Raw genomic sequence first — 13,024 nt, forward strand, 5'->3', positions numbered from 1 at the left:
TTTTTTTTTTTTGCGGACTGTACAACTCTGCTGCACTTTGCAAGAAATTCTCAATATCAAACTTCATTTTCCACTCGCTGAAAACAAACCGAAAAATCTCACGATCATTATATAACGGCTAATATAATCGAGAAAAGAGTTCTGCTTATTCTATCATGATCAGGTAAAGTCTTTGAAAATTATTTTGCCTTCTGTTAATGTATAGAGTGCTTAAAAATATTTTTTGAGTGCTTAAAGAGTACTTAAAAGGTGCTTATTTTTTGCTGAAAGATTTGACTACGCATCCTGGTAAAGCGTAAATGTACAAAAAAGAAAAAGGCTAATAAAATTGAGTGAAACGTACAAAATTTAAATAAGAAAACTAAAGCGTGTAGTAGAATGCAACGTCAAGTAAAATTATTAAGAAAGGCGTAAAATATAAAGCAAAGCAGAAAATATGTGTCTTAAATTGAAAGCAAAGTGAAACATAGCATAAGAGTTAATTATATTGTAAATTGAAGTATGAAGTAAATACTTAAACTAAGCTTGAAGTAACGTGTGCAATGTGAAAAGTAAAGAGAAATAAAGCAAAAAGTAAATTAGAAGGTAAAATAAAACGTGCAAAATAGTATGCTGCTTAAAATTAAAAGTAAAGCGTAATGAAAAATGTAGAGTATAAAGCATAAAAAAATAAGCAAAGAGTAAAATATAAAAGCGTTGAGAGTAAAATCTACAGAAATGTGTAAAGTAAGTTATTAAGTAAAGCGTTAAATATAAATTAAAGTATAAAAAAGTAGAGTAAAATAAAGTCAAAAGTGTATTAATTCAAGCTTGAAAAAAATTGTGAAGTATAAAGTAAAATAAGTATAAAATAATCAGTAAAGTTAAGTCTAAAGTAAAGTATATAACCGAAATTAAAAATACTTAAAAGGCATAAATTATCATTTAATATCAAGTGAAGTATAAAGTAAACGAAAGCGTGAAACATAAATTAAAAATATAGCTTATAATGTTTAGTAGATAGAGAAGTAAAAAAAGCGTGTGAAACAAAGGATAAAATAAAAGGTTCGTAATGTAAAGCGTAATATAAACTTAAAATAAGGCAAAAGGTAGAGTGTAAAATGAACTATAATTAAAAGTGAAGTTAAACAAAACAAAAAAGATATATATAAGCTCAAAATAAATCTAACCATGCAGTATGAACAAAGTCGAGGCTTAAAATGTACAGAAAAGTATATAATATAGGGCATAAACTAAAGCATTAAAGATTAAAGTGTGAAATACACTCTATAACAAAAAAAATCGACGTGCGTCGATTTTTTTGTTATAGAGTGTATAAGGCTGTGGTATAAGGTAAAGATATTATGAGTCAGAGAGCAAGTAAAATCAACAACATATTAGAAACACAAATGCGTAAATTAAACTGTTATAGAAAACTAACGTAAAATATATACATAAATTGTGTAAATAATTGCATAACAAACTAACCCGCAAAAAAGTAACGCATAGGGAAATTAACGAGTAAAATTTAAAGGAAAGCATATAGGAAAGAAATATATCAAAAGTAAAAGTATCACATAACAAAAACAATGCTTAAAGAGAAGTAACTCGTAAAACGTAATTATACTTATAACACGTAAATGATTAATAATTACAATTAATTAAAACGCGAGAAAAACAAAGTACCGCATAAAATATAAAACCTAAAAGCAACGCAAAACAAAAATAAAATAAAAGTAACACGCAAAATGTATTTAAGCGTTAAAATACGCGTTGCTTAAACGTTACGCATCAAGAAAAATACAGCTTAAAATATAACGTGTAAAAGAAACACATAAAAAAAAACACCTTTTAGAAAGTGAACGGATATAATATGAAGTAAAAGAAGATGTAATGAATAGAGCAGTGCAGTACAATAAAAGTAAAATATAAGAAAAGTAAACTTTTAAAAGTAACTCATAAATAAGAGTGATGGAAAAATGTAATGCGTGTAACGATCACAAGTAAAACACAAGAAAAGCAAACGTAAGAAAGTACATAAGTAAAATACATATAATGCCTAATATTAAAGTAATGCATAAATATCGCAAAAAATTGTAAACAAGTTAAAGTTACGCATAAAAGATAAAACGCGTAAGCACAGCAGATAAATAAACATTAAGTAAAATATAAGTACATTAAAACATAAATAAACCGTAAAAGTGATGCATAAACTAAACACGCAACAGAAACTTATAGTAAAAGGAAAAAGTAAAATTATCAGAAAAAAACAAGTCAAAATAAATTTTATGAAGACTAAAATAAGTTATCTAACACATGAAAGTAATTGCGCTTAAAAGTAACGAATTTTAAAAAAAATGAACGCATTAAACGGATAAAAGAAACACGACGTATCGAAAGTAATACGTAAAATTTACTAAGCGCAAAAAAGTAAATGCGTAAAAATCCGTGTTGGATTTTTATCCTTCGTCTTTTCATTTATTTTTAATGCTTTTTTTCCTCCATTGAGCTTGTTTTACAGTATTTAATTTATATATAAGCGTTTTTACTATAATGTTTTTCTTTTCATTTTCTCTCTATCGTTTGTTTTTGCATGCTTCTATTTTAATTTTAAAACATATAATTTTGCTTTGAATCTCTTACGAAGTGGATGATATTTAACAATCTATGCTATTTTTGTTAAGTTTACAACATGTTTTTTAGGATTATTTTACGCAGTACTACGATAGATATGGGCCCGTTTGGTTCAAACATGGTTCTATGAAACAATTTCGACGTAACTGCCGGAACGTAGAACTGCCGGACTTATTTGGATGCCGTTCTATGAAACAATTTCGGAGATTTTAAGATTTTGCTGTAAGTAAAGTATATTTTGTTTCTTCTCATTTTTTGATAACTGCAGATATATATATACAATTAATTTTTAACAAAAAGTGTTAAAAAGTTAGCCCTACAAAGGAAGGAAAAATCTTAATCGGTTTCAAAGATAAATAGGGTAAACCAACCATTTCATAGATATTTTTTAAAAATAAGATTTTAAACGTTTTAATTTTGATTAATTGGCAACAGTAGCTTACTACCTAACAATAGGAAGTCATGTAACAATGAATTGGGTTATCTGGTCATATTGTCTTCTCTGGAAATTTGTTAGTATCTGTTCAACGCCTTGTTCTTTGATAAAATTATAAGGTCAGTTATTGTAGTTATCCGTTTAAAGTACAATTAATTGCATATAATAATGCTGTTTTCTCATTGTGAAAAAGAGAATTCAAATTATGGTTATTGAAGTTACGTTTTATTTATTATAAGCATCATAACCAAAGCAAATACTGAGATAAGGGGGAGTTTATTAACTGGATTACCAAACGATTGAAAACCAATGAATGAACAAGTGTTCCTTTACTGAAATTTTTTCAAGTTAATGAAAATAAAAGAAAAATTTTAATTTTTTTGTACCTTTAGTCATATTATGCATCAAAATTATGTTAAAAATACAAGAAACAACTTCTAACCAGAGAATGAACACAATGTGCGAAATATGATTTTACATGAATAATTTAGTAGTTCTGAGATATAGAGTACACCTAAAATTCAGTTAAATGTATGAATAGTTCCTATGACAATTTCATTTCAAAATGCTAATTTAATTGCTAAATTTATTTAAAGAATTATAATAATAGTTTATTTATTATTTATCTTTATAAATGTAGTGATTGGTCATTACGTCATACCTTAGACACTTGAATAAACTATGTTAACTGACTAAATATAACAACTAAATAGAATAATAAAAGCTTGATTGGAAAATTTCTTTGCAGGCTTTTGTGCCAATAATTAGCTAAATTATTATCCTACTGCAGTCTTTAACGCCGTGACGGAAACTGGTAGGAAAAATACATTTAAAGACAATCATCCAGGTGAAAAATGGGTGAAGTTTTTTTTTAAGACGACATCCACTGATAACTCACTGCAATGTGAAGATAATTTCGAAAAGCAAAACTTCCCTTACAGAGAATAATATTCGGAAGACTGGTTTGAAGAACTTTAAATGAATCTTTAAGAGGGAAGTAGCTCTGGCATCCTTTTAGAAAGTGATTGCATTTACAATGCGAACGACACGAGAGTTGAATACTGCCCTTATACGGGAAAAGTCTTTGGCCCAAAAATTATAAGGATTTATAATCTATTGTTCTTAGTCAAGAAAAAGAAAGAAGTACCTCCATTGATAGTTTTTCCTTACTGAAGAATTCTTTGAGGTAATACAGAATCAGTTCCAAATCAGAACATCATCAGTTACAGAATCAAAACAAATTCTCTGGTTTAGCTTTCTATCTAAATCATGAAAATCGCCCGTCAGATCTTGAAAACAAAAGAATTGTAAAACATATGTCGAGAATATTTTACATCCATTTTTAAATAAGATTTTGAGGCATGAACTGATGAAGTTAAAATGCTTTTATGGAATGCGATATTTTTCCATTCGATGTAAAAAACGTTGACTTTAACAAATGCATGCAAAACAGACACCAAGAGTTAATGAGCAAAACAGCTTATCAACAAAGCACATACTTCGAGAGTAACGATGCACTATTTCTTCAGAAGCTTGAGAAGGAAATCTCACAAGCTATGTTGCAAATTTTTCAGTAGAGTTTAATCTCCCAAATATCCAATAGCCAGTGCTTTTCTCAATATGGAAGAATTTATTTCAAAAAGAACATTTGCTTAAGTCAAATTTTGGCACTGAAGCTGATACAAATAACATTGATAATGAAAGTATCTTGAAAACTGATTTTGAGATAAGTCCTCTTGAGGCACTGTTAGTTGCAAAAACAAATGTTTCCATAAGTAAATGGTAAGTACTGCTGAAGACCCACTAGATATAAGTCAATGAGAGATGGATTTTATTCAAACTTCGAAACTACTTTTTCTTATTTATTATCCAGTGAGGAATTCTAGAAATGGTACTGGGAAATGAAAAGAAATTTCGATGATACATTTGCATTGGCCAATAATTTGGAAAAAAAGAGGAAGGTCAAATCAAAAGAAAAAGAAATAAATTACTTTTTTGCATTAACTTCAGAAAAAGAACGGAAATTTAAAGGGACTCAAGAAGCTGGAAAAAAAGTTAAAGCAGAAAGTATGACGAAGAGAAAAAAAATACTTAAAAAATTTTAAAAAAAACTTCAAAATATATGGGGGGAAAGCATAAGCAATAAAGTTATCTAACTATAATAATAATAAAAACATCATCGGATTACACAATGATAAACATTCATGATTTAGAACGGACTATTAAACTGTGAGAAAAAAAATGAGAAACAATTTTTTTTAAATTCTGTATCCAACCATATTTTACTTTCCATTCCGTGACTGAAAAAAAAGTAAAATTTTCCACAATAACTGTTATAAGTTGTAATTCCAAGAAAAATCTTGTTTTTAGACACTTGTGTGGCCTATGGATTCCTAACGAGCATCAAACATTCTCAAAATTAAGTGTTCATTCACTGGAAAATTTAGTGTTTATTCACTGGAAAGAATTGTTCCTTCACTTGGTTATCTTACTACTTATTTTTTGATCCACCAAAAGCTTAAAATATTATTATGTAAGTTTTACATAATTAGCATTTAATATCAAATATCCGTCATTTAGCTAAAATTAAAAAATTTGAAATTTTTATGATTTTTCAAAAAGGCAAGTTGGGCTTAAGTGTTCCTTCACTGGTTAGTTTACCCTACTATATTCCAAAAAAGTTTACAACTATAGATGTGGTCATTTTTTTATATTTTCGCTGTTTTTTTATGTTGAGAAAGGGAGCAATACATTTTAGTTTAAATTACGCATTTAGTTTTTTTAATAAAGTAGTTAAAACGTGTAATTTCTTTTTTTTTCAAGTGGTTCCGAAAAATATTAAACAGCTTAAAATATTTTTTTTATAATAATGTTCAATATCAAATATTAATTACAATAATGTTCAATATAATAATGTTCAATATGATTCCAAAATCACCAGGGCAAAGTAAGGTTAAATATTTTAATTTAAAGCTTTTTCATTGTTTTAAACAGATTCTTTCATAAATGAAGGTAGCTAAAATAAAAATCGTGTAGAAATCATTAAAACATTACTAAAGTTGATAATATTAGATGTGAATAATTAATACAGTATAAACTTATTAACTGCATTTTTTTCTAGGATTACAATTTCTAAGTCTGCTATTAACCATTAAGATTTAACTCTCTTCCTTTCCGAATGAAATTAAATTAGTTATAAATTTCTAATTTTTATTATTCATTAAAATAAAAAATTAATTTTGCATTTCTAAATTTAGTGATTAAAATGCTTGATTTTTTTATAAATCTCTTGATAATAAACATCCAACATATTTACAAATAACTTAAACATCCTACAAACGGAAATATTTCTATTGATATGATATTGTTTTTAAGTTTTAGTCTCCCTCTCTTTCCTTGTCAGTAAAAATAAGCAAATCTAATACTCTGTTTATGTAAGAAAGTAACAACGCACCATCTTGCTCTAACTTTAACTTTTTCTGAAGTAATCAAATTTTAGAATTTCGTTTTAATAAATAATGTAACTCTTCAAAAAAAAAATTAGTGTAGTAGATATTTCAATTCCTCTTATAAAATTTTGAGAAGAATATTTTTAAGAAATGTTTGCTGTTTTTTCTGAAATATCTGAAATTTTTAAACTCTGAAACACACACAAACAATTTTTTTCCAAATTTTTCTTCTCCAAAATTTTACTTAAAATTTTTTACAAATTATTATTTTTTTTCTTTAAAAAAACCACTCTAAATTATTATGTGACTTCATCCCCGTTATGTCGTTAAGTAATTTTTGAACGGCCCCTATTATCGTGTTTCAAATATATTTATGTAATTTTAATCAATATGTGGCTTTTTTTTTCAGCTTTCGAAATCTTTAGGAAGCATAAATCTAACCAAGAAACATTAAAGGTAAGTCATATAAACACTCAAAGGATTTAATAATCTTCATGTTAATCAGCATTTATAGAAATTTTGAGGAAAATAATAATACATAATATAAATAAAGAAAAATATTAATAGCATACATTAACTTAAAGGAAAATGGATTCAAAAATTACCCTAAACATTATATTTGTCAAAACATCAAACAATAAAATAATCGTTTTCGTTCAGAATGGTTTGACACATTTTAATTAGGTTAAAACCAATTTTTTTTTAAAAAATAAGGTTTTTATTACGGGAAAAAAATTTGCGATACAAATTGAAACGATTAATATTTCTTCTGCAAGCGTTCAAAATCTCGACGTAGACTGGAGAAAAAGAGGATAAAACTTATTTAATTAATTATAGGTAACAATGTTAACTATCACTTCTTGATAGAGAACTGTGCTTTCTAATGATGGAAATAAAACCATCTCGAACTAAATAACTTTTGTAGTAAAGGTAAATAAATGAATGAATGTTTACTGAAATTTCCCAATTAAGTATGATGTTAAGTATATAGTTTAAATAGTTTTATCGATAAATCTGGAAAATAGTTTCCTCTGTAAAAGTATAAAAAGGGAAATTTGTTGAACTGCTGTTAAACCTTGTTCATTCTGCCATGATCATAAAATACGGTAAAAATAAAATATATCGTAAAATAAACTAAGTAAATGTTTTGTTCATAAACAGTTATGTAGAGTTTACTTGGCCATATCTTCTTATTTTACTTTTCAAAAATTCAATAATCGATTTTAGGATAAAAATGTTTTCATGAATCGCCCCGATAATAAATTAAGTATTATTCAAATTCAAAGTATAGTAAAGCATAAAATACAGTAAAGCGAAAATTAAAATTTTGTATAGTCAGGCATTAAGTATAAAATTAAGCAAAGCGTAAAATTAAAAAAAAATATGTAGTGTAAAACGCAAAATATATAAAGTAAAAAGGGAAATATTTAGTACAATAACAAGTTTCTAAGGTAAATAAAAAAAGTAAGATAAAAAGTAGAAATTATATTAAAGAATAAGAGTTGCTCAAAGTTAAGTATCAGTTAAAGTAAAAGCGTAAAGTAATGTAAGTATAAATATCAAGTGTTACGTAAAGAGTAAGATGTTATGTAAATTTAAAAATTAAGTCAAGCGGAAAGTATAAAAGTAAAGCGTAAAGTAAAAGGCGAAAAGTATAAAATTTAAAAAATAGTATAAAATACAGTGTAAAATGTTGAATAAAAAGTAAAATATAGAATTATGTAACGCATTAAATAAGAAAAATGTTAGGCGTCAAATGTTTGCATCACATGTAAAGTAAAGAGTAAAGATCTTTACTTCGAAGTTTGTGCAGCAAAAGGTAAAGTGGCGCTTAAAGTAAAAATGATATAAAATTTTTAAAAAAATGCTATGTAAAGCATAAAAAAAGCTTTTAGTATTAAGTAATGCATAAAATTGAAATTATAATATGTGAAATGTAGCAAAAAAAAATAAGTAAAGTGCAGGTCAAAATGCGTTTCTAATGTAAACTAATATCTAAACTGAAAAGTGTTGTAAAATCTAAAACAAAATGCGTGTAAAGTAGAAATTATTGTAAAATAAACCGTATATTATAAAGTAGGTAGTAAAAAAAATATAGTAGAAATTTAATAGAGGTGTAAATTAAATTATAAAGCAAATATGCAAAGTAAATTAAGCTTAAATTAATGTGTAAAATTTAAAATGTAAAGCGAAGAATAAAATACCAAATGAAAAAAAAGGTAAAGCAAAAAGTTAATTCGAAGTTGAGGTAAATTTCAGCTTCAAATATAAAGTAAAGCTTAAAACAAAGTAAAATAGTGTGTAAACACAAAAGTGTAAGGAAAAAAAAAACAATTAATATAAATATAGCATAAAATTATCATTAAAATAAAGGATATATTATAACAGAAGAAAACGGGTTTGATATGAAGACAAGTTTAAAGAAAAAATATAAAATATTGTGTGAACTAAAACGGTATTTTATTATGTAAGGTAAAGTGAAACGTGAAGTATAAAGTGAAATATGAAGTAAAATATAAATTACGCAGTAACTTATTGTTAAGTATAAAGTCAAAATCAAAGTAGAGTAAAAAGTAAAATATAAAATAAAAATCAAAGTATTGTATAGAATAATGTAAAATAAGAAATTAGAGAAGTAATAAAGAAATGTAAAGCATAAAATACGAAGTGAAGCAGAAGGTAAAAAGTGGTAAAATGCAAAATGTAAAAAAGTTTTAAGTAAAGTCGAAAGTATTGTAGAAAGTATAATCATGTGTAAAATGTAGTAAAAAAGAAAGGTGTAGTAAAGAAGAGATCTAGATCTATCAATAAACTATAAAGTGAAATCGTCAAGTAAACTGAGCATAAATTATTGTTTGAAGTAAAGTAGAATATTAAGTGTAAATTAAAGGGTAAATTATTAATTAAAGAAAAGCGCCTAAAATAAAACGTAACGTAAGAAATGTAAACTAAGAAACTAAAGAGTATAGTAAATATAAAGTAATATGCTTATAAAGCTGAAAATATAAAGTGAAACATATTAGAGAACAATTTATAATGAAAAGTAAATTAGTAAACTAAGATTTAAAGAAATGCGTCAAATATAATGTGCCAAGTAAAGAATAAATTATAAAGTTAAGAAAAATAAAGCAAAAAGTAAGAAGTTAAAGTAAAACTTATGATAATTTAACTGTAGCGTAGGATAAAAAGTGAAACATGAAAAAATAATGTAAGGCAAAAGTTATAAAATTAAAATAAAGCGGGAAGTGAAAAGTAAAGGTTAAATTACAAAGGTGTAAAGAGTAATTAAAGCCTAAAATAAGAAGAAAAAAATTGAAAGTAAGTTAAATAACAAGTTTAGCTCTACGTAAAGTCTATAAAAATGAATGAAGTTGAAATTAGAGTACAGTTTATAGTAAAGCCTAAATTAAATGTCTGTATAAAAAAGGAAGTTTTAATGTCATTTGAAGTGTGAAGTATAAAGAAAACGAAAGGGCCAAATAAAAAATAAAAATATGGCTTATAATGTTTAGTAGAAATAAAAGTAAAACGCATGTAAAGTAAATAGTAAAGAAAAGCGAAAAATTGATAGCGTAAGTCAAATTTAAAACGTAATATTATATATCGAGTAATATAAGAATAAAGCAGAGTAAAAAGTAAAGCTTAAGGAATAGAATAAAGTGAAGCAATTAAAAAATTTTAAAAGAAATATAGAGCATAAAATAAAGCAAGGCTTGAAATACAATTAACTCAAAGTTAACTCATAAAGCCTATAAAGTAAAGCGTAAAATTCTAAGTAAAAAGCTAAGTCTTGTATAGAATAATTTAAAACGTAACAAAGTCAAATGTAAAATAAGAAGTTGGAGAAGTAAAGCAAAGTGACGTGGATAAGAAGTGAAGCCTAAAGTTTAAAAGGATTAATGCAAAAAAATTACTTAAGCACAAAATAAAGCATGAAACACAGTATAAAGTCGGAAGTAGAGTGTAAAGTATGATTAAATGTAAAAGATAGTAAAAAGTAGTTTGGTAAATATAATATAACAGAATCTAAGCATAAAATAAAGTTTAAGAGAAGTCAAATGCAAAGCATAAAGTAAAGCGTAAATGTGTAGTAAAGAAAAAAAAACGAATAAAATGAAACGTAACTAAAAAAGAGCAAACTAGAAAACTAAAGCGTATAGTAGAATGTAAAGTCCGGCAAAAGTATAAAGAAAGGCGTGAAATATAAAGTACAGCGTAAATTTATATCTGTGTTAAATTGAAAGCAAAATTAAGCATAGTATAAAGTAAATTATACTGTAATTTAGAGTACTAATACTTAAACTAAGCTTTAAGTAACGTGTACAATTAAAAGCGTAAAGAAGCGTGAAAAGTAAATAAAAATAAAGCAGAACGTAAAATAGAAAGTAAAATATAGTAAAGTGTAAAAAATAAAGAGTATTAGGCAGAAAATGTTAAGGGTAAAATATTAATTAAAGTTAAAAAAATCAAATAAAAAGGGTTTCTGAAATGTGTGTAAAATTAGGTTAAAATTGTATTAATTAAAGCGTGAAATATAAAGTAAAATAAGTTAAGTATACACTTTTAAGTAAAGTTAAGAAAGTAAAGTATGTAATAAATTGAGAGTGCGTAAAAAAAAACGTAAATTATAAGTTAATATTAAGTGACGTATAAAGTTAATGAAAAAAAATAAATAAAAATAGAGCTTAACGTAAGTAAAGCGTAAAGTTATGTAAAGTAAAACGTAAAATAAAAAGTTTGTAACGCAAAGCGTAAAGCAAATTTAAAGTTTAATATAGAGTGAAAAAAGTAAGGTAAAGTAAAGAATAAACTGTAGTAAAAAGTGTATTGAAGTGTGAAATATAAACTACAGTAAAAAGAGCGTTAGTTAAAGCATGAAGAAAAGTAACGCTTAAAATTTAACAATAGGGTGTAAAAGTAGCGCAAACGGAAAAGCAAATAACGCATAAAAAAGTGAAGTAAAAAAATAAAGCGCAAAAGTAACGTACATAGGAAAGAAGCACAACAAAAGAAGTTTACAGTAAGGAAAGGAGTAAAGTTTAAAATTTGAAGTAAATAATGAAGTAGAGAAACGCAAAAAATTAAAATGTAAAAGTAAGGGATAACCGAAAGTATCGCGTAAAATGCGCAATTGTAACGCATAGAGAAAAAGTACCGCGTTAATTATAAGGCAGACAACAAGTAAAAGCAACAACATATTATAAACGATAAATTCGTATAAACGCAAATGCGTAAAAGAAACTCTTATAGAAAAGTAAAATATTTACGGAAAGTGTATAAATTAATGCATAAAGAAATAACCCGTAAAAAATTAACGCATAAGAAAATTAACTCGTAAAATATAAATGAAAGTATGGAGTAATCAAGGAAGTTGATCAAGAGTAATGCATAACAAAAGCAATCCATAAAGAAATTTAACTCGTAAAACATAATTATACTTATAACACAGAAATGCTACGAATCGAGAAAAATTTCGCTTACAGTATAACGTGTAGAAGAAACACATAAGAAAAGTAACGCTTATAGAAAATTAACGTATATAATATAAAGTGAAGGAAAGTATGAAGTAAAGAATAGACGAGAGCAATAGGTACAAGTCAAGTATAAGAAAATTAAACTTGTAAAAGCAACGCATAAACAAAAGTAGTGGGAAAATTTAATGCGTATTAGGCCTGGGCAATATACCGTAATACCGTCATTTACCGATATTTCTTTGATACCGCGGTAATGATATTCGGAAGTATATTCTTCGGCAATACCGAGTTATTGAACTTAGGTATGCCTGCACCTCTCGGTACTCACCGCTAGCCAATATCTTCGGCCGACCAGCGGCGAGGAAGTGGCGGTATGGTATGGTATTGGTATGGCACGTGATTGATTTAGGGGTGAAGAACTCAAAGGCTTGCGCGTAATATTTACGGTACCTCCTCTCGGCAGCTAGAAATTTCTCCTACAATATATTGTGGTATCATTTGACTTTAAAGCGCATGCGTCATATCCGTGGTATTGGCGATATCGGATTTCAAACACCCGCGCGTTATATCAACCCTCCATGGTATACTTAGTTACTGATTTTGGTTTCATTTTGAGAATAGCGTGCTTCTGATTTTAAAAATATCCGAGATTGTCGGATCTCCTTGTGATGTTTATAATTGTGTTGATATTTATAATTGTTGATGTTTATAATTGTGTTGATGTTTATAACTGTTTTGATGTTTATAATTGTGTTGATGTTTATATTAGTAATTGATGTTTATATTAATAAAATTTTTCTGTTTTAAAATAATGATGCTTTATAATTAGTTGATTCCATGGGATAATTATGCTGCGAGCTAATATAGGATAAGTACCCCATTTTTTTTAAATGATGCTCTTTAAACACATTAATTTTTAATTGCAAAATAGTCTTAGCATTTATAATATACATAACAATTTAATTACCGCGGTATATCATAATATCGTGATATGAAGCTCACAATATACCACAATATCGAAATTCTGACATTGCCCAGCCCTATCAATTCGG

Source organism: Parasteatoda tepidariorum, chromosome 6 (assembly GCF_043381705.1).
Source record: "Parasteatoda tepidariorum isolate YZ-2023 chromosome 6, CAS_Ptep_4.0, whole genome shotgun sequence".
Taxonomy (NCBI): domain Eukaryota; kingdom Metazoa; phylum Arthropoda; class Arachnida; order Araneae; family Theridiidae; genus Parasteatoda; species Parasteatoda tepidariorum.